Source organism: Anarrhichthys ocellatus, unplaced genomic scaffold, assembly GCF_004355925.1.
Source record: "Anarrhichthys ocellatus isolate YVR2014 unplaced genomic scaffold, GSC_Weel_1.0 scaffold3161, whole genome shotgun sequence".
In the NCBI taxonomy this organism is placed as follows: Eukaryota; Metazoa; Chordata; class Actinopteri; order Perciformes; family Anarhichadidae; genus Anarrhichthys; species Anarrhichthys ocellatus.
In genome coordinates, this window is record NW_022283135.1 from 1 (window position 1) to 5,511 (window position 5,511).

The following is a 5,511-nucleotide window of genomic DNA, read 5'->3' on the forward strand; positions in this document are numbered from 1 at the left end:
AGATTAAGTGAAGCAGAAACACACACACACACACACACACACACACAGGTAACAGTGATATTCAGCATTTACAGGTCAGCAGCTGCTGGTGTGTTTCTACAGTCATCATGCAAAATGTAGCGAATCCTCAAAATGTGATGGTCGAATTCGACTGAAAGTTTTAACATATGAACGTACTTCTGCTGACCCACTCTAGTGTGTGACATAATACCATGATTTACTCTAAATATCTACATTCATCTATTCACTTTGCCTTCGAGCTCAGCTCCGTCTTCGGCTAAAACTATTTGGTAAAAGCTTCTGCGTGGCTGCCAGTGCGACGCGTCAATCCACCGATGTATCTGAAGCTACATTATGTTCACGCGTGAAGAAGGTAAAACATCATGTTTGTGGCGAGGACCACTTAAGTCGCTTCATACAAATGTGCACTAGAGGACTCAACAGAAAAGCAAACGGCAAACATTTAATCCTGTGGTGTAGCGGTTCCTTTATATATGGCTCCTTCGGCTTCTGGCCTATTTACTTTACTTAAAGTTAGGTATGCATCAATATTGTATATCGCGGATACTGACTAACAGCTGGATCTGGTGTCTGTGACAATGGGACTGATCTGTCCAATTCAATTCTAAATGTGTATATATTTATATATTATAATAATATAATATATATATTACATACTGGAATTTTAATTCCTGTCTAAGTTTTGAAGATATTTTACCAAGTATTTTGCTAATAAATAACAATTTATATCTATGTATTTATTGGTTATATTTAGTTTTACAAAGACAGGAAGTCAAACTCGTTTTTGTTTAAATCACCGGGGGCTGATACATATTTGTGGGTACTTATTGTTAAGTATACAATAAATCCCCACGCTCAAATAAAAATAAGAAATAAAAGGCACAAAATATCTGTCTCCACCTTCACTGAAAGCGAGTTTGACTTCAGCTTGTCAAGAACACTGAAACACTTCTTGCACTCATTGCTGGGTCACTCGATCAAAAAGCACATGGAGGTTAAACCTCCACGACTGGCCCGCTGTTCCACAACCAGGACAGAACAACGCAATAGGACAGAACAACGCAATACAAAACACAACAATAAGTACAGTGATGGATGTGTTCTGGATCAGCAGAGGTTTTCCTACCTGAATAGCTCCTGTGTCACTGCTTCAACGGCGGCTTCAGACAGAAACACAACAAAAAACATTTCATGTTATCACTCCAACAATCTGCAGCCAACCAACAATAATTAACACATCTGCTGTATGTCAGCTTCTGCTTAACATGTAATTATGTTCAGAGTCAAGGATTAACTTATTTGTGTTCTACATAAGAGGATAGAAAGGGACACACACTGATTGTCTTCTTTGTTATCACTCCAGTTTTGAACAAATCAATGATAAAAAGAAAGGAAATTATTTACTGAGGTATCTGCTGTTCACCATGTTTTACACAATGTACATTAATATAAAGAACATATATAATATAATATGTTGGTCATTCAATATTGTAAAGATAAGTTAAGAGTGCATTATTATTATTACTGCTAAAGCATGGACACTTTTAGACCCAGCAGGTTACCTGTAACCAGTGTAGCATTAACGCATGGTGGAATCATCAAACTAGCTAGCTAACTAGCCAGCCCATAAATTAGTGAAATTTAAAAACTTTCATCCACACACTCCTATCACAGCCTAGAAAAGCACTTTGCTATCGCCAGATGAGTGAACTTTGTTCGGTCAATTTTGTGTAACCAGTGTAGCATTAAAGCATGGTGGGATTAGCTAAGTAGCCAGATGCTAAATTAGTTAATTTATGAATAGATAGATAGATAGATTTCGGTGGCTGGTAAGTTAACATGTTGTAGTTGTATTTGTACAGTTTTTCTTTACTTTGTAATTTTATTTCTAGCATTAAGTTACCCGCTGGTGTAGTTTGCTAAATTGTTTGCCTCTGCGGCTTCTAGACGGCAACAGCAGCGTCCGTGTTGCTGTTGACGTGACCACTTGCACCGATCATATAGACTTTACGTATTGTATTCACAAGCTCACGAGTCCCATTTGTAGGCAGCATTAGAATAGAAAGCAGATGAACAGGTTCATACTTCTGACTCCTTTGGATCGTGTGCGATGGCGTTTTTTAACGGCATTCACCTCCATCTGAAAAGGAAAACTAAAAGTCAAACTGTTGTGTTTTTTTTTTGTTCATCACATAATTAAAGTTTCGTGCCTAGAAACTTTTGCGTGTGGCAAAAACACACGCTGGGTTGTGAAAGTGTACCTTTACCTGGTCAGAGCTCAGTGTGGCACTGTCCTGTAGCTGAAGAGTCTTTATACCAAACAGAATTTCAGTAGCCGTCTTCCAGAGTCATGATCTGCAAAAAACAATAACACACAGCAGCTTTAGTCAGATTCACGTTACAGCCGTCTAACCTGTCGGCAGCTGTTTGTTCTGCTGAAGTTTTTCCGTGACCAAGACATTGAACACAAGCCTGCTCAGTTCCTGTGCGCAGCTTACAAACATTTTTGACTCTCTGACACATGGAATTAAAATATTTTCATGGAATTTCAGCACTGGGGAGACAAACACCATCTGCACATTTCTACTGATATTTTAAAATGTGACATGTCGTTCATTCAGATTGTACAGAGTGAAAAGAATTCAGTGACCTACAGGACACCATAACATTCCATTCACTCAGTCAATTAGGTGTTTCTTTGGAAAGGTTTTAAGGATTTGCTGCTAAAAACATTTCAGAGACCTGCACCATAGACAACAAATGACCCATAATAAGGCCAACAGCATGGATAAAAGAAGCCCTTTACTGCATTCATTTGACTCCTGAAAGAACGAGACGACTTCTTATTACACCAGACGAGAAAGAGAAGATTTGCATCTTGCGACAGTCGAACCACATCCCAGTCACCAGTAATTTCATTTCCAGTATCACCTCACCAACCAGAAACAGGTTAGGCTACGGTCAGACATTACGGCAATAGTTCATCTGAATATCTCAGCCTTGTGGGCTGAATGTCATTTGAGGAATTTGTACTGCTGCAAACACTCCAACAAAAGAAATATACACGTTTTGATATGAATTACAATAATTAATACAGTTGCAAAGTGGAGGGATTGACTTTGGGAGATCCAGGTTTCTAAAAATACAATGTCAGAGCACTTCAAGTCGAGTCGACAGTTAACTCTTTGATTCAAATTGCCGGCAACCTCCGGTTCTAAAGAGTGAAGCCAATGAAGTGTCTTAAAGCTGCATTCTCTCTAGTGTCCACCAGGGGGCGACTCCTCTGGTTGTATAGAAGTCTATGAGAAAATGACTCTACTTCTCTCTTGATTTATTACCTCAGTAAACATTGTAAACATGAGTTTATGGTCTCAATCTCTAGTTTCAAGTCTTCTTCAATACAGCATGATGTTCATTTAGTACATTATGGTCCATTTAGAGTCACACAGACCATAAAGCAGGGGATGCTTTAGGGCGGGGCTACACAGTGATTGACAGGTCTCTACCAGAGAGTTGACCGGTTTGGGAGTTGTCTGTGTTTTTGTGTAAGAAATTTAACCCTTTTACTCCGTGTTTTCTCTTTATGAAAGTTAATTTGGTCGCCTAAAAATGTCTTATTCAGCTCTGACGTACTTGGCTGCAAGCTCTTTAGAAACTGAGATTTCAGTAGAAGCAGCATTTACTTACTACACACCACAGAGCAAACTTTCAGACAATATAATACTTTTATGTTCTCAACTCCCTTTGATGAAACCATATACACTAATTACTTTCCACTTTGCACTTAAATGTTACCCTTATATAATAATTTCTCTGCTTTTCATCTTTCTTTTCCATTTGAATGCTTAACGCTGCATTCCTGTTGAATGCATTATGTAAAGCACTTTAAACTTGCCTTGCCTAAGAAACATCCAATCACAGAGCAGCTAATGTCGGCTAACGATTCTGCGTCAATTCTTGATGAATTGGTCAACAGTGACGAAGCGTTCTGAATTGATTCTCCATCCTGACTGCCTTCTTCTCCAAAGCATTGGCAGCTGAGGTTGATGGTTACTACATCAAACTGATTTCTAAGAAACAAAGATGAGATCAGAAGTCTTTAAGTATTGTTAAATAATCCAGGGTGACTCGTACGTTTCTGTGCTTTAAAACCTTCAAGGAAATTGAAATGCAAAAGAAAATGTTGAAGGTCTGACATCACTCAGGAGTTTAAAGTCCGACTTGTTTTAATCATCTTCATTAAGACCACTGCAATGCTAAAACATCACAAATGCCATCCAAACAAAACAACTGCATGTTTTTTTTAGGGGGTTCTTTTTCTTAAATCACACGTAAAAATCTCATGAGATTGTTGCTGGGAGTGTTTCACCGCAAACAGCAACATGAAAGAGATCCGAGACAAGACTGTAACAACAGTTTGATGATCAAGACGTGAACACAGCCGCTTCTCTCTCCTTGGCTGCAGTGCAGCCCGGGGGAGGGGGGGGGGGGCTCGCAGCGTTAATATAAATGTAAATTCTGGACAGCCTCGCCTGAACTCTCAGCCTACTCCCATTATGTTGCCACAGCGTACTGAGGCCAGGTGCATCTGAGGCCGCCACTCTACTGAGCGTGCTCCAACGCAACTTACATCAAACAGTCTTCCCTCCCTCTGCTGTGAAGAGCTCGGCCGAGAGAAAAAATAAAAAATCCTCCACCTCCCTGGAAACTATACCACTGAGTGGGCTGCACACTCAATGTGTGTGTGTGTGTGTGTGTGTGCTGCAGTGGGTGCATGTATGTACGTACATGTGTGTGTGTGTACATGATGTACTAACCAGTGTCTATGTATGTCCTCACGCATGTGTGTCCATAGGCTGCGTCCTTGTTCTGCCTCTGCAACGTGTGTGTATACATTCTTGTACATCTATCTTTGTGAGGACCAATTTCAGTTTTAGACCTTCACCGTGAGGACATGTTGGATTATCAGGACCTTTTTGTATAGTGAGGACAGTTGACAATATTTTATGGGAGGACAACAGTCGTTTACAAAGTGACGACATTTTGGATTGTCAGGACATTTATGGAAAATGAGGACCTATTTGCAAAAGTGAGGACATTTTTTGGAAAGTGAGGATTTTTTGTATAGTGAGGACATGTGAGATTTTTTGAGGAAGAGACGGCATTTTGCAAAGTGGGGACATTTTGTCCAATAATTTCTTCAGGGGTTAAAACTCGGTTTCAAGGCTAGGGAGTGTTTAATGTCCATGAGGGTCCTCACAGGTACAAAAGTACAATTACATGTGTGTGGGTGTACACAGCTATGTATAATAATGTACAATAGTATTATGCTCCTCGTGAGTTTTTTTTTCCAGAAGTTCTTTAATTTATTTTGGATGTTATGGCAGAGTAACCTGAATTATTGAAGCAAAATATAAAAGAACAAGCTTGAGTAGTCAGTGCCTGTGTGTCTGTGTCTGTGTGTGTGTGTGTGTGTGTGTGTGTGTGTGT

At 39.6% G+C, this 5,511-nt stretch overlaps 1 long non-coding RNA gene across 1 annotated transcript; it reads right to left on the bottom strand.

Moving 5' to 3' along the window:
- Positions 1-26: 26 nt before the first annotated feature.
- Positions 27-3,270, bottom strand: LOC116378784 (uncharacterized). The gene is made up of 3 exons (XR_004212334.1): positions 2,289-3,270; positions 2,107-2,161; positions 27-1,181 (listed from the first exon to the last, which is right to left on the bottom strand). It is a non-coding gene; the product is annotated as an uncharacterized LOC116378784 (long non-coding RNA).
- Positions 3,271-5,511: the final 2,241 nt, after the last annotated feature.